General features: G+C 41.6%; 1 long non-coding RNA gene and 1 pseudogene across 6 annotated transcripts in view; one reads left to right on the top strand and one right to left on the bottom strand.

Annotated features, from left to right (window-relative positions):
- Positions 1–248: 248 nt before the first annotated feature.
- Positions 249–1541, bottom strand: LOC135320771 (diphosphoinositol polyphosphate phosphohydrolase 2-like; annotated as a pseudogene).
- A 346-nt stretch (positions 1542–1887) lies between these two features.
- The window catches only part of LOC135320772 (uncharacterized), a 38285-nt gene continuing 12706 nt past the window's right edge, over positions 1888–27466 (top strand). For 2 of the 6 annotated variants that reach the window (XR_010380101.1, XR_010380098.1), the window contains exons 1-6: positions 1894–2288; positions 3258–3382; positions 4098–4208; positions 4595–4739; positions 18675–18815; positions 21736–21909. This is a non-coding gene — a long non-coding RNA (uncharacterized LOC135320772). Of the gene's footprint in view, positions 2289–3257; positions 3383–4097; positions 4209–4565; positions 4740–18674; positions 18816–21735; positions 21910–26949; positions 27044–27466 lie in introns of all 6 variants that reach the window. The other 4 variants (XR_010380100.1, XR_010380102.1, XR_010380099.1 and 1 more) reach the window with 4 other exon arrangements.

Genomic DNA, 27466 nt, shown 5'->3' with positions numbered 1-27466 from the left:
CAGGCATTTCAGATTAGGTATTTATGTGTTTTAGATGGGATTCTTGGATTTATGTGAATATAAAAATAAGACAAAATAATTCTTAGGTACATTCCAGTGTCCCAGTAATTAGTTACATGATAAATAGTACCTACCTGCTGACCACCTATAAAAGATGAGACATTCTGAGGCACCCTAAAAACCTAGGTCTGTAACAGCTGAACAAGAAGGCCATTTTACTCAATTCTGATGCAGTCAGCACTGACTGCTATTTAAGGTGTTTACTGGTAACCAGCAAGTTTAACTGAAGAGATGTCACTAAATTTAAACTGAAAATATATATTTAAAAGCAGCAATTTACATTGAGGGAAATATGGTTCTTGTGTGTTCTGTGTAAAGAGAGATTATGAATAAAGGGAATTGGCAACTGAGCACCCTAATTCAATTCCATGAATACAGGTTCCATGATAAGATATCTACTACATGCATTTTGCTTACAGTAACTGCCTAAAACTCACCAGCTACATAGAGTTAAACTCTGTATTAAAGGACTATTGAGTTACAGGGGAATTGGCCATATCAGGTAGCTAGTGACATAGTACCAGTTGTGAAAATTGAGATAAACGAGTTGACAAATGGATTCATTGAATATGTTAATATTGTGAATGAGAAGACAATTCACAGGGATAATATACCCACAAGTATGTTGATCTGACAAAAACCACAGACTGACATCAAATGGATAAAAAAATACTGGGGAAAAAGTGAAAATGCCAATCAAAATAACAAGGTGGGTGGGCTGGGTGGGAGAGCACATTTAAGGCATCTAAAAAAAAAAATCCACATGGCTTTGTCTTATTAAAATATTTTACACTATCTTTTTTCTTTTTAAAGAAGATTTGAAAGCACCTAAAAATCAAGCAGATTGTTAAAAAAAAAATCCCGCATGGCAAATTCAGTTTGTAAGCGTCCTTCAGATATTTGTCAAGGAAAATAAAGAAGCCTCTGCCCATGAGATTGCACATGGTGGAAGAGGTCCTTCCAACCCTGTCTATCTTATGCTGGATGGCAGCCCAGAGGTTCGCTGTGCAGCAGCTACAAACAAGGTGTTACTCTCTGGAAGGGAAGGGACTGTGGAATTTCCACTGGTTGGCGAGCAACCCAGCTTTAATTTTTCCAGATACTCTGCATGTACAGGCTTATGACACTGGAGAACTTGATGGCATCCTTTACTTTGAACCACTCTATCTCCCTTCCTGTATTAACAGAATCTTCCCAGTCTTCTAATATTTCAGTGACAGTAAGGACATAGACATATGTCCTGTGCTTTCTGTCTTGGTTCTCATATATGCCCAGGAGTCTGCCTGACTTTCCTTTGACTCCAGCCTCTTGGTAAGCCTCCCTCACGGCAGCACCGGCAGGCTCCTCCTGGGGATCCAGTCCTCCTCCTGGGCCAGTCCACTGGTCCGGGACCGACGCCTGCCCACCTGCAGCACCTCGTCCTCCTGCTCGCTCTGGAAGCACAGGGACGCCGCCCGCTTCTTGAAGCCCTCGCGGTCCTAGGTCCGCGGCCTAGGGGGGCTTGGACCTCATCCCAGAGGCGGGCTCTCGCTGCCGCGGCCCCTGCGGAGGCCGCCACCCCGCCGGGGCGCGGGGGCGAGGGCAAGTCGGGGCCCAGGGAGACGTGGCCGGTCAGTCCCAGAGCCGGCGGCCGCTCCGACTCGGGGCGAGGAGCGAGCGCCGGTCCCTGCAGCCCGGGCGCCCTGGAGGGAGCGCGGCCTCCGCCCGGGCGTCTGCGGCTCTCCCCGGAGCCCGCCGCCCGCTCGCCCCGGTTTCCGCCGTTGCCGCCGCCGCCCAGGGCGGAGCGGGGCGCGAGGTGCGGGGAGACGGCTGCAGGGGCTCCCGCCGGCCCGGCAGCAGCGCCGCGGCCGCGCGAGGCGTTTGGTGTCGGCTGCGGGCCGTCCCGCCAGGGCCCTCTGACGTGCTGCGTGTGCACAGGTGGCTGCGCGGTGCCCGTCAGTGCGCCGCCCGTGGCGGGGTCTGTGTTCGGGGACGGGTGTGTTTGTGGCTGCAGTTGCCGCAGTTCGTCCCGGCCCTCCAGACCTCCCCAGCCCCACTCTCGGCCTCGTGGTCCTGGCACGACCGCTGCTTCTGCCTCGGATGCTTCCTCTGGGCTCCGCCCCCAGCACGTCCACGTCACGCCTGCTGCCTTAGTCCTGCAGAAATCCTGCGCTTTGGATTTGTGTCACCTTCTGTAAGTTGAAAGCTTCTGGACCAACTGCGGCAGTGAGATGGAGTCAGAAGAGGAGGTGAGCAAAGTGATTTCTGTCCTGTACCTCTTTTTTTTTTCCTACCTTTTCAAGCTATTATTTCAAGATGCCTTTCTGAGGGCAAGGGTTAAAATTCACTCCCTTAGCTTTGCTGTTATTCTTCATTTCTAATAAATTGGGAACTACAAATACTCTACTTTTAAAAATGGTTGTATATGTTTACTCATTTGTTTTGGAATAAATTTGATGAAGATGAGTTTATGGGAAAGCAAAGTGTGACCAGGGGTTAGGAATTTAAATGGAAAATTGAATCTTCATGAAGCTTTCCACATTTCATTAGATGTTAAATTCTACAGTGAAGTTTCATATGATTATTAACTATAAGTATATTCCTAAATATCGTGGTTAAACTGTTATTAAAATAATATATCATAAAGCCATTAATATTTTTACATAATACAGTTGTTTGATTATTGAATTTTTCTTGTCAGATATTAGTCAGCAACCTCAGTTTTTTCTTTTAGTGATTTTGTAACAAGAATAAAAATATATTTTAAATCTGTGTGACACAGTTTTATTAAAATGACTTGAGAGTGTATGAGCATTTTTCAGTTTATTTTCTTCTTTCACATTATATTTTTAATTTTGTGTCCTTCTACATTGTATTCTAAAATTTGGAACCGATTGATATGTGCTTTTCACTTCACTATCATGAGGGATGTTTTTTCAGATGAAACTGAAAAATTTAGTAATTCATCTTTTGTCAGTATTAAAAGCAGACCAGCTAGGCTCCTTTGTGCCGCACTAAAAATAATACCAGAACATAAGAAAGGTTTCTGTATTACTTTATGTGCTCTGTGATAGCGTCTTTTCTGTGAACACACTCAACTCCTAATAAGACCATGGCATTGAAAATTTACTTGTACATACACAGGGTTATATTATGCTTCCTTGATCCTCGAAATGAGTATGGATGCTGACAGAAATCTTTGTGCTGTTCTCCCAAAGGTATTGCCATCAGAGAGTCAGCAAAGGTGGTTGACCAAGCCCAAAGGAGGGTGCTGAGGGGAGTTGATGACCTGGACTTTTTCATAGGGGATGAAGCCATAGATAAACCCACGTATGCCACAAAGGTAAACTCCCCACCGGGATTTGCTTCTGTAAGTGTATCACCAAGAACAGAGCAGTAGGATGAATCATGGAAAATGGTAGATTTCATAGCAATTGTACTTGTGAGCTGTGTATTTTATTCTTGTGTTGGAAAAGAGGTTTTGTTGTTGTTGGTTTTGCATGGGGTATTTTTCAAAATTGAAGTATAGTTGATTTACAGTGTTGTGTTAGTTGAACAAGGTATTTTTCATGTGGGGAATCAAGTGAATTTACAAAACCCCGGAATGCAGGATTGACTCTGGGAATGCTGGGTTTCATGTGAGAGCAAGACCTGCTTCTGTGGAAAATTGCAGGTTGACTCACTAACCTGTCAGATGTAGAAGAGCTGTAGATTGATTAATTAAAAAGAAGCACTAAAATTGTTTAACTAGGTATTTGTTCTAAAAACCTCCAAACTCCAAATGGAATGGTATGGCAGATTAGCTGTAGTTTTCCATCTGTTACTCCACTGTTAAGATGATACTTTGTACTTAGAGATGTGAAGTAGAATATAAATGATAATATAACTTAATATTTCTGGTAAAGTGTCTGTTATTTCTTTACATAAATTAACATTCACCCAGTGCAAAGGACCTGTTTTCTCTAATAACTCAGTCTCTTCTGGGCCAGTGCTTTTAAAACTGTTGCTTTTACTGACATGGACTGAAGCTTGACATAGTTTGTTTTCTCTTCCTTTAGTGGCCAATAAGACATGGAATAATTGAAGACTGAGATCTAATGGAGAGGTTCATGGAACAAGTTATTTTTAATTTTCCCTGAGCTGAACCTGAGGGCCATCACTTTTTGATGGTGAGTAACTGGGACTGAGAGAAGAGCCCTGTGGATTCTGGGTTGCTTAGATTTTAAACCCAGGATATTCTTCTCTGGGGAGTTTTTAATTCCCGCTAAAGCTCTTTGTATGAGTTGGAGTGCTTTTTGGGCAAATAACAGAAGGTTCAACCAAAATGTCCAAAACCAAAGAGGGCTTATTATCCCACAAAACAGGATGCCAGGGTCAGGCCACTCAGGGCTGGTTACTTGAGCAGCTGAGAGATGGAGGTGAGAACCCAGCCTAATTCACTTGTTTGGCCTCTTGTGCTGGTTCCCCTCAGGCCCCAGGGTGGCTGCCCGAGTTCCTGTACTGACTCTTGGTGTATTTACTTTCAGAGTTTTAGAATTAAGACTCTCTTCCTCAGAAACCTTCCTAGCAGATTTGCCCTGTCTGTCCGTGCCCAGTGTGGGCCCTAGAGGGGAACAAAATTACTTTGGTACATTTTGATGAGTCAAGATTCTCTCCTGTTGCTGGTGAGGGGACCACATCTCATCACCTGGCCCCAAGAGGTAAGTACCTAAACCGGCCTCCAGCAGCAAGGAATGAGGAGGGAGGAATGGGTTTGGGTAGGAAACCACCTGTGTAGTTAGGTGTCCTCCTGAAATAACTGGATGGCTCTGACCTTTGCTTCTTACAGCAGAGGGAGCTGAGTCAAGGTGCTGTTTTGCCAAGGTTAAATCTCACTCTAACACTGAGCTGAGTTACGGGCCCTGATATTGTGGATGTAATTGATCTTGTTCAGATGAAATAAAACAATACAGAGAAATGAAGAGAAGTGTCTCTTGGTTGTGGAGCCTGTTTTCATTGTTTTATGTTCTTTTTAAGTTAAAATTAATTACATGTATAAAGCACTTACTTTAAGGAGAGCAATTGCATGTAACATAAGCTGCACATTAAAACCTACATAATTTAGCTTTGCATTTTTTCTATGCTAGTGCATTGTCAAATGGTCCCTGATCCAATTATATAATTCTTCCTAATGTTAAATATGGAATATTCTTTAGAATTATCTGGCTTAAAATATGTTAAGTACAAGGCTGTTATGGTAGTTAGTGGAATCTATATATTTTGTGTCTATTAAATCAAGTCCTTGAAAGTGCTCTAAGCTTTTTCCTGGCTGTATCTTCACAACTAGGAATTGCCACATCCAAGTACTGTGTTTTACAGGCCACTGTGTATTTTCTCTCCTGTGTATCTATGATGGTTTATGTAAAATACATGGAGCCAGGAAACTGACAGTATGTCTGAGTGGCTTTGTCTTTACAGCCAAAACAAATTACAGACTCCCACCTGCCATGCTTGGCATGTTCCCTTCTCTCGTACGTCACATAACTACCTGTTGGTAGGACTCCAGGCATGGGCCTGGGGCCCAGCTTCCTCTCCCTGCCTGCCCCATCCTGCTCTGCTCAGAGGGAGTCTGAGTCTTAGGCCTGTGGAGCAAATGCAATCACCAGGACACAGCCCACAGGAAATTTTTCCTACCAGGAATTTTTCTGCTCTAGCTGGCATATACACCGCAGTACAATAAAACCAATTGCTGGGAACGAACTGGAGGTGTTTGGTATGAATATGGAAAAGCTTAAATTCTTTGCCAAAAATGAGTATCTGAAGTGAATGTTCAAAAATAATTGTTTATTACATTAAACATAAGAAAATATTGTGTTACATTTATTGTACTTTGAAGTTAGCAGGTGTGTTTGCTGCATGATGTGACAGAGGAAGTTATGAGAAGGGTGGTTTTATCTCAGGCTTATGTCCTTCCTCATCAGTTAATGGGATAATTGAAGGGGAGTGAAGCAGGTACAGGGATTTGTGGCCATGTCCAGAAATTCATTGAAGACATTTACTGAACCACTACATCAGCTAATGGCTTCTTGGTGTAAAAGAGTCTAAAAGTTTTAAATTAAAGTTCCCTCAGTAGCCTATGAAATTGTCCCTTCTGACTGCCATGACAGACATCTGCACATCCATGGTGGGAATGAGCTCAGTACGGCTCATGTTTTTCAAGAAGTTTCAGAGACTCAACTCATGTTGGTCACGTGGACTAAACAGATAGCAAATGGGAACCACACTCTTTTCTCTAATACTGAATTTCCCAGAGTTCAAGACAGAATCATATATTCTAAAGAACTGCAGTGCTCTTGAAGGGAAATTGAATTGTAACTGTAGAGGAGATTTTCAAACCTTTTTGAATATGAATCAGGGGAGAAAGAGCAAGCAGCAGTGCTGCCCAAGGATGCTGGGAACCAGGAGCACTGCCATCCACTTGAGAGCAGGAAAGATGTGTGTCCCAGCTCAGGGATGGAGGATCAACCTTCCTTCATCCTTTTGTTCCAATCAAGTCCTCAGTAGCCTGTGTGCTGCCCACCCACATTGGCAAGGGCAGGTCTCCAAACTCAGTCTGCTGCATGCTAAGCTCTTCCAGAGACACCCTCTCAGACACACCCCAGAAAGAATGGTTTACCAGCTCTCGGGGTACCCCTTAGCCCAGTCAAGCTGACACATAATATTCACCATGACATGTGGCTTGTCCTGGCTTACCGCAGTAACTCCCTTCCTGGTTCATGAGGGTGGCTCAGACCTGCTCTGTCCTGTACACTAGCACTGGCCGGTGTGGAGCTGGACATCCTTGGCACTGCTGAGTCTGTTACTGCTGGCCCGTGTTCTTCCCATTTTCAGTATATTGTCATCTCCACTCCTACTTGCCCTTCCTTGAGGATTTATGTTTTTAAAAATATTTCTTTACTGCAGTTATGGAGAGGTTTGGGACTGGAGCAATATTAGTTGCATGTGTTCAGCTTGCTTTCTTTATCCAGAAATATGGATTGATTTTTATATTACTGACTAATTATTCATTTTTGAATTAATATTTGATGATATTTTACCATTATTATGAATAAAATGCTTATGTAACTTACATTCATGTGAAGTTTTAATCATATACTTCAGTATTTAAAAAATAAGAAAAACTTGATATCTCCAATTTAGATCTCGTTATGTATAAATAATGGTTTTTGGAAGGTTTTATTTAAATTAGTCCTCTAAAGGAACAATTACTGGTGGTAAACATAGGAGAAAAGGAGGATTGAGGAAAACATAGATTTATGATTATGGTTCTGAGAACCCAGAAGAATGTGTCTTTAATAATGCTGAATTTGATTCAGGAACCAGGAGAACCTAATTTTATTGTAAACTTTCTCTTAATGGAAGTGTATAGATTTTAATGTTAGTTCTTCACAGATGGTGAATTGTTTGGCAGCAAGTACTAAAGTGTAAAAATCAGTGATTTAAGCAAGTTAAAGGTTTTATTTTTCTTAAAGTCATTTGTAGCAGGGAGGGCAGTGCTGTAGGTCAGGTTTCTGGTGTCATTAGGGATCTGTGTGCTCTAGTATATTTAGCATATGGCTTCCATTCTAAGATTGCCTTAGATCACAAGTTAGCTGCTGCAGCTCCAGTCATCACCTCCATATTCCAGGAAAGAAGGGGTTAAGAGCAGAAGTGGGCCTACTACATGAGTCTACCTTCAACCTTGTAAGGAGCTTTCCCAGAAGACACATCCAATAACTTTTGCTTCTTATTGGCCAGAACATACTTAGCCATCCCTGTACACCAGGAAGTCTCGGAAATGCTGTTTTCTGGGCCTGTGATTGATCAGTGGTCTGTCATTAAGGCAGAAGGCAGAATAGATACTGGGTAGGGAAATTGCAGTGCCTGCCATAATGATGTGACTACAGGTATGAAGACAGTGGCAGATCAAGAATTCAGCTGTCTTCACAACTGTGGTTGGATATGGAAAGTGTTTTCCACGTTACAGAGCCAACAGGCTAGGGAAAAGCCACACCAGGATGTGCTGTGGCTTCTGCCCTGGGGTGAAGTCTTTCTTCTGTTAGCTTCTCCGCCTGTGGAGAAATAAACCAGGAAGTTGTATTGGGAGTTTCTGTGGCCTTCGCACACAGGCTGTAACTCAGGGTTTCACAACTCTTGTAATGAATTTTTTTTTCTTATTATAGAACTATAAGGGCGATTTAGAAAATTTGGAAGATGCTTGTGGGGCTTTTCACACTCCTATCCCATTATCATAAATATTAACATTTAGTATAGATATACTTAATCTTTTCACTCATGTTTTTATATGATTTGCATTCAATATTGTGTCCTCCATCCCTCTCCCCCATTTTCTTGCACGGTTTTCATAATCCTCGCTTTAATGGTCATGTAATCATGTATCCAGTGGTTGTTTCCTGTCTGTTTAGCAGCCCCACTATTTTTAGATGTTTACTTTTGTTTCCAGTTTCTTGGTTTTGTAAGACATAACATAAAGTAATCTTTGCACATTTTTTCTATATTTAGAGAATTTTTATATTAAGAATATAAAAGTTATATATATATATAATTTGGAGGTCCAGATGTGTTAATAATTTTGAATCTCTGGTATACAATTTCACACTGAAAGCTTCAATGTACAAGAAGCCACATTATTTGAACTCTTAGGATTGATTAGTATCATTTTTGATTATTTGACTTTTTAATTTGCAGTTTGAATACCTTTGATCTTAAACAGTTTTTCATGTATTTATTAGTTGTATTTTCTCCTTTGTGAATTGCCTATTCATGTCCTGGGTTTTGTACATATCAGTGTTTTATTGCTTTTATTGTTGCTATGATTTCTTTGAACTTTATTCTACTTAAATTTTTCTTTTGTGATAAAATGCACATACCATAAAATTTATCATTTTAACCATTTCTGAATGTACAGTTTGGTGAGTTGTGTACATTGACATTGTTGTGCAACCATCACCACCATCCATCTCAGGAACTTCTTCATCTTCCAAACTGAAACTCTGTCCACATTAAAGAATAACTCTCTTTCCCCCTCTCCCAGCCCTAGCCCCCACCATCCCCCCTCTGTCTCTATGACTGTAACTATTCTGGGTCCTCATATAAGTGGAAACATCCAGTATTAGTCCTTTCATGACTGGCTTATTTCACTTGGTATAAGGTCTTCAGGGTTCAGCCACATTGTAGCATGTGTCAGAATTTCCTTCCTTTTTTAGGGCTGAATAATATTCTGTTGTATGTATGGCCACAATCTGTTTATGGTGTGAACTCTTTCATATAACAGATAAGAATTTTTTGTCATAAGCAGATACTTTTTCTCACTTGATTTTTTGTAGGTTATGTTTTTGAACATCTATAATTGTAAATTTTTATGTAAGTAAACCTACTTTCCTTTGATGTTTATATATATTTTTCATTCATCTGGGATTTATTTGGAACATCACTTGACACTGAAATTAAACCCAGGAAGAATCCAGAGCCAGGGTTAATCTACTTCTTGTTGGAATGCCTTCTATAGGCTCACATTTTTTTTTAAACCAGGCAGGAAGGAAACATTGCATGACTATGCTCCCACTTTGCATATCTTTCTAGCCTTCCTCTCTTCATCCTATTCCCCCCTCTAATCAGTTTAAATGTTATGTTTATAAAATTAACTTATTAAGGTGCTTGGATTCCTCTTCAAGGTAAGAGAAGACTCTAGGTCTCTGGAGTTAATTCATTCAATTTCTTCTGGCCTGAGATATATTCTTGATATTACAGTTGATTGTTGATATATTCAGCACTTGCTAAAGGCCCAGCCCTCTCCCCACCAAGCATTTGCATGAATTAACTCACTTATTTAATCCCACAGACAATTGTGGGGTAGGTAGTTATTACGCCTGTTTTTCAGGTTGATAGGAGGTGCCATAAGGAGATATATTGTAACCTAAATATTGGAATCCACAGCTATTCTTCATGTGCTTTAAATGAAAGAAAACTAAAAAAAAAATCTGATATAGTAATCACTAACACAGTGCTAAATGTGTACTGGGAACATTAAGGTATTAACTAATTTGATCTCAGCCCCTTGAGGTAGGCACATTAAAATAAGTAATGTGTTGTTGAATAACGTTTAGATCACTTACTTACAATCTGCTTTTGATGACTTTATTATTTCTTGTCTATGTCTTAAGATTGCTTTCTCTCTCCCATTCAGGGAGTGTATTGATTCTAATCAGAGTAATTAAAACTTACTTGGGGCATGATGTTTGAGCTTTGTATCAGACAGGAGTATAAACTAAAGCCCCCAGCTAGTTGATAGCCAGATTTGATTATTTGCTTGAAGAGTTAGCATACACACAGCACAGAATTCAAAAGGTGCAGTAGGATTTCCAGTGCAAGAGTGTCTCCTTCCCACTTCTGTGTTGCCTTCCAGATCCCCTTCCTGGAGGAAACCAACTTTACTGGTGCTTAACCAGCAATAATTATGTGCAGGCACACGGATTATACATAAACTTGCTTCATAAAATGGTAACAAAATTGACATACTATTGTACATTTTGATTTTTACTTTAAAAATTTTAGAAATTATAATTTGAAATATATGAAATTTACCCACTAAACACAGTTTTAAATATATCATTTGGTAACGTTACCTACATTGATATTGTGGTGTAACAGAACTCTAGAACTTTTCCATCTTGCAAGATAAAACTTTGTGCCCATAAACAGCTCCTCATTTCTCTCCCTCATACACCTTGCTTTTTAAAAAAAATGTTGTAGATACAGAAGTATATTTAAGAATGTGTATGTATGGAGAGGCCTATTTTCATGTAGCAAATTTATAGTAGATATTGTTTCATATCTGCAGACACACTGCCCATCCTTTTTAATTGCTGCAAAGTGTTACATTTTATGGATGTGACCTAATCTGTGTAATCAGTTCCTTGTTATGTGCAGTTATGTAGTTTCTGATCTTGGAAGCTGTGACAACTGTGCACCTCTCTGAGGCACCTTGTTTTAGATGTCCCTTGGCTTGACAATGGAATTTGATTTTGTCTCATAGTCTTTGTTCAGAGACTTTCACTTCAGTAGGTGAGTTTCTCACTGGTACATGCTGATGATTTTAGTGATAATAATGCACTTTCACTGAGTACATTCCCCATGCCAGGTGCTGCCATGAGCACTTTGTTTAGACTCCTGTGAAGTCAGTGCTAATTATGCATGGAGAGAGGAAATCACTTTCCAAACTTGGTAAAATCGAAGGTGGGGTGTAGCTGGGCTGATTGGAGTTGGAGCTCTCCCGTTGCCCGTGCTGAAATGGCCTGGGCTGTGTGGCAGGTGTGTGTGGTCACAGCTGCTTTTCTGGTGCTGTGCTTTCTGGTTTTAGTGTGTTTTATTTATGTATGGATATTTTAAAACTCAGGCTTGGCTTTCTCTTTGGTTTCTATTGGGTGCATATTCGTTCTGATAATTGGTAAAACATATTTTAACATAACTGTACTTTTGTATAAGATATTTACCTTTATTTGTTTAGGGATGATTACTTCCAACTGTGCTTAGTGACCACGTTGGTACATGGCCACATTTCTTACCTCCTCCTCCTTTCTTCTATCACCTGCTTTTGATTGTTTATGTTAGTGTACTTACTCTGATATTTATGTTTGTGACTTTATGTTTAGTGGTGTCTCTGTTGCTCTACCAAGAAAACAATATCTTTTGATTCCATGACACAAGGGCATCAGTGTCTTTATATTTTCCTCCTTTCCATCTGTGCCTGTCAACTTGATACTACTCCTGTTGTTTTAATTTATAATATTTACATTCTGTTCTATAGCTATAGATTCTCCCAGAAAAGAAAAGCATTTATCCCTACATCTTAAATGGACTACTTGCTCACTGTAAGTCTTTGGCTGTACTTTATGCATTCTTATTATTTGGCTAAAGCTTATTGTCTGATGGTTAATTCATGAAGGGTTCATAGAAACCAAATTCTCTCAAGTTGTTGTATGTTTAAAGATATTTTGTTTTTGCAACAGACTTGATTGGCAGTGTGGCCAGATATAGAATTCTGGGGTCATATTTTCCTGCCAGAAAAGTCTGTAAATGTGGCCCTGTGTGTCCCAGTGTCCTGCATGCAGCTGTGCCAATGGCCAAGACAGGCTGCCCTTTTCCTGCTTTAAGAGTATGTTGCTCTACTCAATAAGCCTAACAAAACACCATAGGCTGAGTGGCTTCAACAACAGACAGTTGTTTTCTCACAGCTCTGGGGGCTTTATGTCTGAGATCAAGGTGCCATCATGGTTGGTTTATGGTGAGATCTCTCTTCCTGGCTTGTAGATGGCCTCCTTCTCACCAGGTCCTTGTGTGGCTCTTCCTCTGTGTGTGAGTGAGAGAGAGCTCCCTGATCCCTCTGCCTTATCCTGCAGAGATGTTAGTGCTGTCCTGTGACCTCACTGATCCTGGATTACCCCTCTAGGGGCTTCATCTCCAAACGCAGTCACCTGAGTGTTGCAGCTTCAGCATAAGAGTTTTGGGACACACAGCTCAGTATATAACAAAGGGTAATGTGGATTTTTATTTATTTATTTTTTTGCCAAAACGCCTAGATTTTTTTTCCTTTCTTTGTTTTTTATTTTCTCCTTTTCTCTCTCTTTTTTTCCCTAGCTTAAATATGTGATGTAAATCCATATTTATTAACATGGAAAAATGTTCAACATATTGCTGAATGACAAAAAGCAGGTTTATTTATTTTTATCTTTATGTAATCCTGTTAATTTCCTCCTATTAGATAATAGTTATTATTTTAAATAGACATTTCAAAAAACTCGGATATCTATGTCGTGATTTTCATCTGCTTTATTTTTATATTTTTCTGGGTACATGTTTTTTATCTGCCATTTGTTTTTTCCTATTTTTCTCTCTCCCCTCTCTTTTTCTATGAGTGTTTTTATTTGATGTTTGGCTAGTCTTCTTGTGTTCTTTCCTCATCTTTGAGTGAGGGGAGATCTTTCTGAACTGGCTGTGTGTTGGGTTTAGGCTGGGTGGTGGGCAGTGTCTGGCTGAAGCAGCTTCTGTCCCAGGCTTGTCTTTCTCACAGCAGATGGTGGAGGTGTAACTTCTCACCTTGCCGCCTGTGCTCTGAGGGGAGGGGCCTGGGGAGCGAGGCTCCTGCAGCTGTGCTGCTCAGACTACTCTGACTCCAAGCAAGGGCTCTCTGCTTTTGCTCTTCTCTGGAGAACTGGATATTGCCTGGTATCTGAAGTCACTGGTGTTCTCTTTCCATGTCCTCACTCATCTGGTCTCAGTGGGGCTGTTATTGCCCTTGGCAGCTCAGTGCACGTCTCTTCAGGTTCACGGTGTTTGGGTGTTCTGTTATCCGAGGTGGAGTTTCCTTTTCTGTAGCTTGTTCTTGTTTTGGGGTGGATTAGTAAGAGCAGAAGTGTTTAGAGAGGCTTTGCTCTCTCAAAGATTTTAAACCTCACAGCCAAAATGTATTTAATCAATCACTCTGGGTGTACTCTGTCTGTCAAATTAAGGAGTTGTACAGCATCTTAATGAACATGCTTTTAGATTAACTTATTGCCGTTCTGATGTAATTACATGAAATTTGGGTGAACACTAAATATAGTGAATATTTCCTTACAGACAGAACCTCCTCTGAATACACCAGAAAATAGAGAATATCTTGCAGAAATTATGTTCAAATTATTTAATGTACCAGGACTCTACTTTGCAGTTCATGTAAGGACAAGTGACTTTCATGATTCCCAAGTGACCTTAGTTGTCTAATGTGGAAGAAATGGTGATTCTAGAGGCCTCTGTAAGATTGTGTGGTGTGGTTTCCTTTCCCATGCACTCAAGTGCACATGAACTCATCCCATTCAGGTCCGAGCTCAAACACTGTACAGAGCAATTTCTGTGATTTATGTTTTTACTGCTGGTGTAGAGTTTGTCCAGCTTTTGTCTGTTTACATTCATTAAAATCTAAAGTATCTTCAGGAAGACAAGATCAAGATGTAGGTGTGGTTCTTTGGCTTTTTTTTACTTCTGATCATAAAAAAGAAAATATACTATAGAATCTGTTAAAACAAAACAAAATGAAACAAAATAAATGTCTTTCAAGGGTTTCCCTTTGTGGATCTGAGCTCCTGTGGTTCCATGAGTTTGCAGAACTTCCCCTGAAGCTGCTTGTTCTTCATGGGGGGTTTTGTTGTTTTTAGGTGTAATGTATCTGCCTCTATATAAGGGAATTGACTGAAATTTGGGGGAATAAATGATAAAATTGTTTTCCAAAATGCTTCCTGCATATTCTATTCCCTTGTAGGAAAAAAGAGGAGGAGTTGCATAGATGATTAACTTGGAAGATTCCACATGCTGTGTCCTCTGTGTGGTGATTCTCAGTAGACAGTGATGTCTTAAAGACTCTGAAAATGCCTACATTAGAAAACTCTGTTTATTCCACCACTTCCAAATTTAACCAGAAATATTCCCCAAACCCTAAGCTGTTTCTGTTCCATGGACTAGGAGACACTTCAGGAAACACTGGCCCAGTGGTTCTCAAAGTGATCTATGCAGCAAGGTCTCCTCAAAAGTGTTTTTTCCAAAATACACATTTTCAGAATTTATATCAGACCACGGGTTTCCAGCCTCAAAATTTTGGATCGGGCAGTCCTCAGGGGAGTGGAGGGTACTGAGCTGTGTGTTGTGGGATGTCTAGCAGCATCTCTGGTCTTGACCCACCAGGGGAAGCACCACCACCAGCCTCCCCTCCCTCAAGTGTGACAGCGAGAAATGGCACCAGATATTGCCAGGTGCTCCTTGGGGGCAAAATTGCACCTGGTTGAGAACCACTATCCTGGTTCTGCCAGATGAGAATTTCTGGGTGCCAGGCCCAATATTTTGTCTTTCTAAAGTCCCCACAAGTAGTCTTATTGCAATCCATCTGTGGACCCACACTGGGAACCAGTGGATTAGAAATTAAAACCTCCTGATTCCACAATAAAATTCCTTTCTCTCTGGCTTTTCTTTGCAAAGCTTTGATTTATCTTACTGAGAAGTTGACTCCTCCAGATTAAGTGCACAGAATTTACATGTTAGTTGTCCACTTTGGAATTTGGATTTGGGAGGAAGATGGAAGGTAGGGAAGGGAAAGGTCATTCAGACTCAGTAAGAAAGAAAGGGCCTATTGCTCCAACCTGAAGATATGCTTGTGGAACACTTGAGAAAGTCCCCATGCTGATGGTCTCTGTGGTATTTTTGAAGGCAGTGCTGGCCTTAGCTGTGTACTGGACATCATGACAAGTTGGTGAACACACATTAACAGGAATCATCATTGACAGCAAGGATGGGGTCACTCACGCTATCCCAATGGTCAGCAGGGCAGCGAGTTCTGCTCTGTCTGTGGGCCTAACCTGATTTGAGGTGAAGGAAGCAGTGAAAGAAAAAAAAACCCTTCTGTTAATTAAAGCACCACTTTTGAAGACATACCTGTACTTAGCAAAGGTAACAAGAGCCTTTAAACACAGTTGTGTGAGAAAGTAGAAGATGCCTAGTGTCTGTGGCACTGGCAGTTGGAAATTTGCAGTAGCAGATTTGTGCAGTCTGGTGTCAGCAGTCGTCTGATGTCCCTGGCTCTGCTTGGCCCCGGTGTCACTTTGCCAGGAGGGTTTTCCTGACTTTCATTCTGAACTGTAATCTGGATATCAGTGGGTGCAGCACATGAACATTTGGAGGATGATTTTGTGTTCTGTGACAATCCTCTGGAGAGGATTTGTTTCTTGCTTTTTAAAAATTTTTTAAGAGCCAAGAAGGAGAGATTGTTCCCCTTGACTTGCAGGATGCTCTGCAATGTCACTTTTTGGTTTTAATTTTCAAAATATTACAGAAGTGATTTCTAATTCAGGCTTCAAGAGACTATATATATATATATATATATATATATATATATATATATATACATATATATTTGGTACAATGGACTAGTTAAATGAATTATTTAAAGATTTTTTTTTAATTAATTGAAGCTATCTGGAGGGGGTTACGTTGGGAATTCAGACCTGCCTTTCCTCCTCCACGTCCCTTCTTGGAGGCAACCCCTGATACTAATGTTTGTTATTTTGTGTATTACAAGTATCTTTTGTGCAAATATAGGTTTGTGAGTGTATGTGCTAAGCTCCTTTTAAAAATGCAATAAATGAATCACTATGCTATACACTGGAAACTAACAGAATTTTGTAAATCAACTAAGACAAATTTAAAAAATGCAAACTAGTTTTTTTAAAAAAAACAATTCATTTATTTCATTTAAAAAATAGTCACTGTTTTATTTCAGGACGTTGCAGAGATGATGTACTAATGCTGGTGCTTTAATACCTCAAAGTTCAGAAATCACTGCAGGGGGAGGCTGATGTGTCTACAGTCAGGAGGAAAAAGCCAAATCTTTCCCCTCTGTCATTGCACCCTGCCAGTGTCCCCTTTGCCCGGGGGTGAGGAGAGGCAGGAGGCCTGCAGAGCATGCTCTGTGCTCGCAGCCCCTTCATCCAGTCTCAGAACACTGCCCCCTCCTGGGTGTGAGGTGTTTAGGTGCCACTTGCTGTGTGGTCCTGCCTGGCTCCTCTCTGAGGTCACGTCCTCAGAGGTCAGTGCAGGCCAAGGTCAGGGTCTGTGCCTGTGGGTCTGCTTCCTGGCCTCCCCTGTGCATCTGAAACAAGTTTCACACTACGTGCAGGCCCACAGAGAAAGTTGTTGTTCAAATTTTTCTCTGTTTCTTAATGCAGTTTTTTTCCCCCTATTTATAAAAATTTCATTTACTGTACAAAATTTAGGTAAAATGGAGAAATGTAAAGAAGAAAATAGAATGACCCACAAACCTGCCCAGAGGACTGTGCCACACTTTTTTGGTATAGTCTACTGAGCTCTTTTTCTTAGACACACGATACACATTTTAAGCACAGTTGGGATACCCTCCATCTGATTTCATGTTCTAATTGTACAATGAGCTCCTGAGGTTGTATTTTGCATATTGACTTATCCCTGATGTATCTTTATGGTTAAATACTCTGTGGAAAGATATTTAGTAACTACCTGACAGGCCATCATGTGGGTGTAGCACAACTCACTTACTTGTTTTCCTACCATTGGCTGTGGGTTGTTTTAATATATTTAATCTGTGATGAAGCTGATACTCAACATGGGTTGAATTAATTTTAGAAAATGTTATATGTAATGTATTGAGTATAGAAATTGTGAATAGTTTCTGTTTGCGAGAGCTACTGTTCTTATGACTTTTTTATTTTAATAATGTGTACATATCTTTTATCTTGATCTTAAATATTTTACAATTGGCTTGGGCTCCTGAGAAAGGCTACACACTCTCTCACTTCTAGAAGTTGGGCACCTCAGAAGACATAAGAGGAATTCAGTCACCTGTTCTTGTAACTTCAGTGGTAACTGTGCTTGTACATAGTGGAACTGATCCATCTGTCAGATGGATGAGGATTTGCTCCAGCCTTCTGTCTCCATGAGTGTGTGACAAGCAACCAGTGCCATCAGGGAGCTCAGAGTGCCTCCTCTACCTGGTGCAGGTGGGGACATTGTCCACTCTGCACAGCTACTCCCACCAGCATGAGCTGGACCTTCCCAGCCTGTGGCCTGCATGTTGAGTGGCACCCCAGGGGGCTGGTGAGGACCTGGGACCACACAACAGCTCCTGGCCTTCTCCTGCTGGTGACGGCTGACAGCCTGGTCACTGGTCCGGGAGGGCAGCTGGGTGAGCGGATCCAAACTCCCCCCAGCATGGATCTCACATAGCATAGGGTTGAGGGGAACCTGCCAGACTGTTCCTTCCTACCAAGTGCAGCTCTTACTAGAGTGAGCAGATCGGTTATTGAGTCTTTAATGCATGCCTAAACCATGCTGTGTACTTGACCTGCTGCCTGTCACTGGGTCTCTTCTGTGCACCCACTCACCGCATATGATGGGTGAAGGTGCCAAGGTTGAAACATATGTGTTAACAGATGTGGCCATAGTTACTCTGCCCACAGATGTGGAACCAGGTTCTGAGTCCAGGTTGTCACACCCTAAGTCCTGCATGCTAACCAGGTGGTTGATTTTTAAATGCAAGCCAATTTGTAGTTGGTTTAAAAATTAATAGTTAAACAGCAAAAAAAAAGTGACAATGAATATATATATGTTCATGTATAACTGAAAAATTGTGCTCTACACTGGAATTTGACAAAACATTGTAAAATGCCTATAACTCAATAAAAATGTTTATAAAATTAATAGTTAAAACTTTTTCCTTTTTGTTAGAGGAACAATAAAATGACCCATTATTCGGACAGACAGCAGCATTTTGGAAATTAACTGCCTTCTGTGGTTTTCTCTTCACATTCCTAATGGAAAGGCCACTTTGTTTGCTTACAGAGCATCTCAGGTTCTCCTAATGGAATTTCATGCATGGTCATTTTATTCCCCCTCCCCCAGTCCTGAGCTTTGCACAGAGCGGAGATTCAGTAAATGCTTGCATTGCCAGGGCAGGTGGGGGCAGGAGTCTAACTTAGAGTCCAGGGAGGGCTTTCCTCCTGGAGTTACTCACATGGTGTTTTGCCTCTCTGTCTCCCTAGGTGGAAGGTTAGGTAATTGGAAGCTGCATCAAACACATCCCTATTGCAGGTAGAGATATGTATTTCATTCAACAGCTGCCAAGGGAGAGGGAGGTGGGAATCCCTCCTGAGCAACCACTGGAGACCGCAAAGGCCATTAAGGTAAAAACAGATGGGAAATGGGCCAGTTTGGTGGTGAGAGAGAAATAGTGTTTGCACACTTCCCCTTGTGGCCACCACCCCTGCTCCCACTGTGCTTTCCCTCCCCTCCCCATGAATGTGGGTCTCCATCTGTTTACCACTTGAATTAAGGGGCTGAAAGCTTAGCCTCTTCTCTGAACATGGATGCTTGTGGAGTTCTCCAGCTGTAAATGAGAGCAGCTTGATAACTGGTATTGAGCATCCTGCCTAGTACGATGTCATTTAATTGGAGCCTGATTAGACAGAACCTTCAATTAGCCAATGTGTCTTGCACCTCTCCCTCCAGGCTTCATTTCCCGAGTAAGGAGCAGACAGCAGCAGCAGTGACTGTGAGGAATCCTGTGCAGTCAGCCAGAATTCAAACTCATTTCCAGCTCTTGCTGTGTGTGGTTCTGTACCCTGAGAATTACCATTCAGAGTGATGCTGTTCTAGGGTGAATCATTGAACAGAGTCCACCTGTGTTTTCCAGACTCTGTTACCATGCTGGAGGAGTTACAGGAAGCTCTAAAATTAAATCAGTAAGATTTGGAGGAAAATGGCTCATTGGTCCTTATTTAAAATGCCCACTTGACTGATCCATCGGTTTGGTCTTTGTGTCACTCTGTAGGTAGCAGTTGACAGACCCCTTTCAAAGCAATTTTCTCTTCAGGTTGCAAAATCAGGACAAATTACTGTTTTGTTTTTGTTTTGTTTTAGTCAAAATGAAGAGATTCTTAGTAATACAAGGATAATTATTATATAAAGAGCAAAGATTTTGTTTTTGGAGAAAAATTTAAGCATGGAAGTGACATGTGACCTTGAACACATAGTTTCTGAGCTGCAGGGGAGTTTAAGGGAGGTTAGCCTCCCCCCTTCCCTCCCACTTTTGCACCCAGTAACAAGCTGGTTGAAGGAAAGCTAGTGCCTGGGGGGAGTCCCACATTTTGCATGACACTCTTGGTGGATGGAGAGGTATTTTTAGGACAGGGTGCACAGGTGCGAGTCAGGGCCCCTGTGAGTAGGGTGGCTGGGTGCCCGGGTGTGCCCAGGACTAGAGTTTCCAGGGATGGGTCACTTCACAGCTTGGGTGTGTGGTCCTGGGAAGCCCATGGGAGTCAATCCTTTCCCCCTGGGGGAAGGTTTACAGAAGTAGCATAAGACTTTCTTTTTATGTTAAAATATTTCCTAGAACTTCCCCTAGTCCTTTCCTTGTGTTTCTTCAAGGAAATAAATTTGGATAGTTGACCCAAGTTCCCTCACCTCCCCATTCCTGTTACCAATATGTCTCACAGCCTCTGGCTCCTGACTGTCGGGGTGGCCATGCAGGTGAGCAGGGCCCTGAGTATGCTGACTGTGACAGAGGCTGCTCTCCTAGTCCTCATGGTGGGCTTTACCTTCCTCACTGGCTCTCTGGGGTCCATCTCTGACCCTGAACCAGGTTTGGCCCATTTGGGCAGTGACAATGTATCACTCAGCCATGAAGGTAGGCAGTGGAAGAGCTCCTTGTGTTCCCTGCAGGTCAGCCACCCCAACCCTGCTGTCAGTTAGTTCTTGCCCCACTTCTCTCTGTGGGAGTGGGTCAGAGTTACCCTGTGTCTTGTTGCCCCTGTGGGCAGGAGTGGGCCTGTGGATGCGTGGATTCTGTTGGTGGGGGCAGTGGTGGTCCAGGACTTGTGGCTGACACACTGCACACCATCAACTCTGTGGAGGCACTTCCTGCCTTCTGTTAAGCCTCTGAGTTGCTGCGAGACATTGACCTGGTGTCTTAGGACAACTTACTGTTTCTGCCCTCAGCCTGGTAGATTTGAAGTTGTATGGACTGACCCACTCACTCAGTTATCAGTGAGCACAGGGGTGTGTAGCAAGTCTGGCCCATCAGTCTTACAGTTGTGCAGAGTATACCAAGGATGGTATTAGGTTTCATTTCAGGGATTCTAAGAAATTTTGAACTTAGTATCATGAAAATGCCTTCAGAGGTCCTCCTGAGCACCAGCTTTGGGCCTGACAAAGTGCAGGCATTGAACAAAGCCCACCTGGCCCACAGGAAGCTGACTTTCAGAAACCGGTACCCAGGGGCCAACTGCTGTTCTTGTGAGGTTAGCTCTAAGGACAGATGATCAACCCAGAGACCCCCAGTCAGGCATCACCAGCTGAGGAAACACTTTGCACAGCACAGGCTGGGGCTGGCACTGAGTGGGTTCTCATGCCCCAATGTGTGGCAGATCCATCCTGTCAAAGTCGGGCTTTCCTTTGGTTCATGGTCCCAGCACCTTATAAAGTGCTGTGCCATTTACTTATTTATCACTGTCACTTGTTACTCTGACTCTCAGCTAGTGTATGGGCCAGTGGGCAGGGGTCTGTGTGTGTTTTATTCACTTGTGCATCCCACGTGCCTAGGCACTCACTAACTCTCTGTCATGTAGCTACTGAGTGTGCTGTGTCAGACCGCAGAGCAGGTTAACCACCTGCCAATCGGATGTGGTGACCACAGGGCCAGATCTGCTGCCTTCAGATCTGGGTTGGGCTGCGATGCGGGTCTGCTTGTCCCAGTGGGTGGCAGCGAGTGCCTGGGCAGGTGCCACGTGGGGGCATACAAGGAGTAAGAAGAGAGGAGATGGAGACTAGGGACTTGATAGGCACTGTCAGACATCATCTCAGATAGTAGGCAGCAACATGTGACACAGTGAGGCTGGGACTAATAGCAGAGCTGGAAAGAAAGCAGAGTACATGGCCAGAGCATAGCTGTTAGACATCACTGAGCCCAGTAAGTGTCCCTTGGAGTTGTGGCCTTGGGCAGGACTGATGTCGGGGGTTTGTGGTGCTGGAGTTACTGGGTGTTTGCTGGAGGGCAGACTGGGTGGTCGCTAATGCCTGGTGACATCTCTGTGTGTGCATCTGCAGGAGAAGTACTGTCACATTTGCCCCAATATAGTCAAGAAGTTTGCCAAGTATGACGTGGATCAGCGGAAGTGGATCAAACAGCAAACAGGGAACAATGCCATAAGCCAGAAGAAAATCATTATCGATGTTGGCTAGGAAAGTTTCCCAGGCCCTGAAATTTTCTTTCACCCAGAGGTAAGACATTTGCTTTCTGAGTGTGCAGAGAATGACGTGTGTGGAGCAATGCTGTCACCTCGTGTGTGCAAGAGTGGCTACCCGTGGGGCTCCCGAGTGAGGTGGCCACCTTTCAGGGAGGACCTTGGGAGTGTAGGCTGCAGCTTCAGTGGCTGCTCTGGCTCCTGCATGGTCCACGCACTTGACTGGGTGTTTCATCGTGCTTCTCTTTGGGTCTGGCTATCTGTTAAACAGTTAATGGTTGGTTAAACCAAGAGCAGTTAGGAAGAAGCTTTAAGAGCAATAGAAGAGAATGGATTTGAAATTCATCTCCTACTGATATGAAAACTAGTTTATCTCAAGGACTGATTGGAATTTGCCTCTGTATAAGAGTACGATAGTGTACATATAACCTTCCCATCACACATGACGATCCATCCTCAGTCCAACATTTAACCCAGTACAGCTGGTCCTGCTGTGTTCCCTGCTGCAAGTTAGATAAAACTTCTGTCTGAGGACAGCCTTGGAAAGAAGAATTAAAGATATCATCAGTTTAGCAAGTAGTCACAAAGAATTATTACTGCATTTGTAAAAGCAGTAACTAAGAGGCAATATTTTAAGGTTTAAGTAAAATGGACTTTATTTGTATTTTGGTATATTTTTCTGCCTCATTCAGTTTACATTTAATAGGTAAATACAAACCACTGCCTGTTCTTCGATGTGTATGACTGTTCAGGGAAATGGCACACAATGTATGTCTGACAGTACCTGATATCACGGCACTCATTCACTCGTGATAGTCTTCAGTTAAAATACACATAAACCAGCAAAGTCCAGTGAACAGCTGCATGGCGCCTTCTTCTTCCCTAGAGCACATTGACACTTTTCATGATTTTTAAAGCATTTTTAAGAATTTTGTAATTGAATTACTTATACTTTAGCTTATTTCACTTATGGAATTGAATGTAAGATTTTTTAGTTAATAACATGGTTATTACCATATTGATTGTTTCACCTAGAAGCCACCACCATTCCCCATTCCCAGTCTTCTAGTTCAGATTTACAGTGTGAGTCACTGACTAGGTTTTTTCTTATAACCTGGCTAACTTTTTCATGACATTAGTGTCTATACATCACATGCTCATTATCTACAATATTTTTCATTACATGTCACATACACTGAGCACTTGCTTTTTACAATCTCATATAAAGTTTGAGTCACTGTGTATTCTAAGGCAGGGCTGGTCTGTCTTTGTTACTGTTTGATTTATTTTCCCTCTCTAAACCCACACATTTCATCTCTTGAAGGGACATGTCACCATCACTCCATGCACAGAGTCACTTGGATTAATTTGACACATTCATTCCAATGTGATGGTTTAAAAGGCATAGTGAATTCTGTATTTGTTAAAGTTACATTTTAAAAAAGTTGTTGAGAGAAATGTGTATTGTTCCTTTTATATCTGTACAAAATTCTGTTCACCAACCCGGATTTTATGCAATCCATCTCAGATGTTGACAAAGTAACACAGAACTGTCCCATTGATGTCCACCATCTGCTATATAAGATATAAGCTGCTTGGGTAACATGCTTGGATTTCATTCTGAAATTAAAGGCCCAGCATTCTGAGAATAATAGACCCTTACCACCAGTCTGCAGATAGTCCTATTTGACTTCTGTTTTATAGGATTTGTTAAGGGCCAGATTCCTGGTAAAATATTTTTCTTGGAGTGAGGGTGACTTAAATGCTTGGCAATATAACTCAGTTAGCCAGAAGTATTTGATTTAAATATTCTAGTATCTCTTATTCTTATCTGCCCAGCTGTATTTTTAAATTGGACAATTTTAACCCTCCATGTTGACTGAAAGATCAAGGGGTTCCTTCCCCTCTTGCTTTCTGTGAGTTCACTGGTCTTGCTTCATGAGTATTTAGATTAGTGACAGATGTGTTGTTGTCAGAGAGAAGGAGGAATCTGAAATGAACAATCAGAAAATGCTCATGTAATGTTTCTCCAAAATTCTTTGAGTGCAGGGAATTTTGAAACTTGAAAGGAGAAAAAGGCAGTTCATGTAACTGTAGGATGAAGGAAGCGTTGCTGAAAGCCAGAGGGGAGGGGCAGAAAGTGGCAGTCAGCTGGCCCTGCTTCCCTGCCTGCTCACCTCTGTCTGCACATCCTGCTCTTCCCCCAAGACCACATCTCCCCTTCACAGATGCAGGGGCCTGCACCGTAGGGAGGAGAGGACCAGGCTCAGTAGGGAGGGCTTAATACAGTTTATTTCATCTGGACAGTAGAATACTATTCAGCCTTTAAAAAGAATGAGGTAAAGCAATGTAAATTCAAATGAAAAGATGTCTACAGTATAAATTGTCAAATGAAAAAGCAAGTTGTAAAGTTTACACATTGTATTATTTCATTTTATTTAAAATATACTTTATGTATATATATATAAGAAAAGGTATTGTATGATATGTGTTAAACTCCTTAAAGGAAATAAAATATATCTGGGCAAGAGATGGATAACTCTTACTTTCTACTCTTTGTTTTTTAAAATTATTTGAAATTTTATGATTAATAAATGCTATTTTTATTATTGGAAAACATTTTCTATATAGACAAATTTGATGGGTAAAAGCAAATAATAATTTGGTTTTTATTGGTATATAACCTTAATTAAACACATCTCACTTCCAATAAATGTGCAAGGAAGGGAAAGCAAAGGCAGATGAGAGTATTAAGTTTAGTGCAGTATGTGGTTTGTTCTCCCTACTTCTTAAATCTCACATAACATCAGCTGTGTCTTCCTGTCCATGAAAGCAAGGAACAAGTGTGCACTATCTAGTCCTCATTTCATCATGGTGGAGATGGAACTTCTGCCAGCAGTAAGGATTGCTCATGCTGGGGTTGAGTTTTCTCATTTGATCATTTAGTTTGCTTTCAATAGATTTACAGGATTCTTGAAGTAGAGCTGGCCTTCTAGCCTGAGTACCTTATTTAACAGATGATGACACTGAGCCCTACAGATAGGAAAAGGAGGCAAAACTGGAGGGACCTGGGTCACATGGGGCAAACTGGTCTTTGACGTTTTTCTAATTGAGGTAGGGTTGATGTACAATATTATATAAGTTCCAGGTTGCAGTTTTTAAAGGTTATACTCCATTTATAGTTATTATAAGATATCAGCTATATTCCCTGTGCTGTATAACATATCCTTGTAGCTTATTTATTGTATAAGTAGTAGTTTGTACCTCTTAATTCCCTATCCCAGTCTTGCCCTCCCCTCTTCCCTGTCTCCATGGATACCCATTAGTTTGTTCTCCATACCTGTGAGTCTGTTTGTTGTTGTTGTTGTTGTTGTTGTTATGTTCACTAGTTTTCTTTTTCAGAGTTCATATATAAGTGATATTCTACAGTATTTGTTTTTTCTGTCTGACTTATTTCACTCAGCATACTACTCCCCAAGTCCTCTATATTGTTGCAGATGGCAACATTTCATTCTTTTTTATGGCTCAGTAATATTCCATTTTACATATACCACAACTTCTTTATCCAGTCATCTGTTGATGGACACTTAGTTTGCTTCCATATCTTGGCAATTGTAAATAAGGTTACCATGAACATTGGGGTTCATATATATTTTTAGGTTAATGTTTTCATTTTCTTTGGATGAATACCCAGAAGTGGAATTGCTAGATCATATATTAATTCTATTTTTAGTTTTTTGAGAAGCCACCGTCCTGTTTTCCATAGTGGTTGTAATAGTTTGCATTTCTATTGTTCCTTCTTTTCCTAGTTTGGGTGTATAAACTATACTGACTAAACCCAGAGTGAACTAGTTGCTCACAGTGTCTCTCAATGTGACTACACATTGAATCAAGTGGGAAGCTTTTCAAATCTGGATGCCTGGGCCAATTATATCAGAATCTTTGGGTGGGGGTGTGTGATTTTGGGGGACTCAGCTCCTGAGGAGACTGATGCACATGGACAGCCAGGGCTGAAAACTGGCTTCAAGCAGCACATGCTGCCTGCAATGACTTGACCTCCTGGATAAATCACAGGCCTCCAGGACTCAGCTCTCACACACTAGTCTCTGTATAAACTATACACCAACAGTATATATGGGTTCAATTTTCTCCACATTGTTGCTGAATGTTTGTGGTTTTGTGGTCTTTTTGATGATAGCCATCCTGGTAGACACGAGGTAATATCTCACTGTGGTTTTAATTTGCATTTCTCTGATGATTAACAACACTGAATGTCTTTTCACTGCCTGTTTTCTTGGCTCAGTGGCAGGAACTATAGGTCGATTTTCTTTTGATGAAGCAAGTAGGAGGAGGCTTGCTTTAGGTCCTGCTGACAACACCTGAGATCTTCTTAGTCACTGAGTGAACACCTTACTCAGGCTCATTGACAAGAAAAAGGTGGTGGAGAATATAAAATGTGGCTTTGAAAATTCAGACATTTTAGAAAACTAAAACTTTTATTTAAGAAGTAGTCATAATCTAATTTTTATTTCAGTCTGTTCTGTAGATAAGGGTGTTCACATGCTTTCTTTTCTTAATTTATTTTTTGTTCAGTTTCCAAGTGTGTTGGAGGTTGGGTCTGGGAATGGTTCTTCTTTTTCATTTTATTATAGCTCTCTATCTTTATGGGTTAAAGATTGTCAGTTATCTGTTGTAGACTTGAAGGGCTTTTTTTAAGTGGAAGATTTCCTATGTTGGCTGCGCACATTTCCATGATATTGCTGTGAGAACTGTTTTTGGTATGGTGTGGTGCCATGTCATTCTTGTGAGTGCATTGCCTGTTATTTCTATGATTGCCAATGTGGTTTTTGTTGTGGTGAACACAATCTACTTTTGTAGTTTAACAGAGCCTCATTTTGATTAGGTGTTTATCACAGATTGGAGAGTGGCTAGGGCTTCTCCTTTTATTGGAATTGAGACTTCCAAACCATTTCTGGGGTGCAGGCTGTGGTATGTGGTGTTGGAATGTTTCCAATACACACTCATAACACTTCCTTTGTCCTTTCTATTGCCATGGGAATGTCCAAATTCTACACAGAAACACCAGTGGAAACAAATCTAAAGATGTCATGCACTAGGGCCTGCTGTAATGATCCTTCAGTCCCCCAGCTGGGTCCTCAGTGAAGTACCAGGTCAGTGCCATCCCTATTGTTACATTTGCATGTGGTAGACAAGGCTGATGGAAAGGCTTCAACTTCCCCTTCTGTGCACCCAGATCTCTGCTCTTGGCTCTCTCTTCCTTGTGGCATGGGACTTCCAAGACAACCACAGAGCATATCCACACCCTCTGCCTTGGACCCAATAAAAATCACATTTGTGCCTATGAAATATGCAGGTTCTTTGGCCATGGATTCTGATTTCAACCCGAACTTCCCCTGGGTCCCTCAGACCAAAATTATGATGGTTCTGATAGAGCCGTGCTTCTCTTCTATTGCAAAAATGCCAAATTTGGTCCTGGACCTGCAGAGATAGTGAATATGTCCATGAGATACCTAGATAATCCACACCATGTGCGTCAGCAATGTTGCTTTTTGAATTCAGGTCCCAGGCAGTTC

This window comes from Camelus dromedarius, unplaced genomic scaffold (assembly GCF_036321535.1).
Source record: "Camelus dromedarius isolate mCamDro1 unplaced genomic scaffold, mCamDro1.pat HAP1_SCAFFOLD_121, whole genome shotgun sequence".
Lineage (NCBI taxonomy): Eukaryota > Metazoa > Chordata > Mammalia > Artiodactyla > Camelidae > Camelus > Camelus dromedarius.
This window is presented reverse-complemented; position numbering and strand designations above follow the sequence as displayed.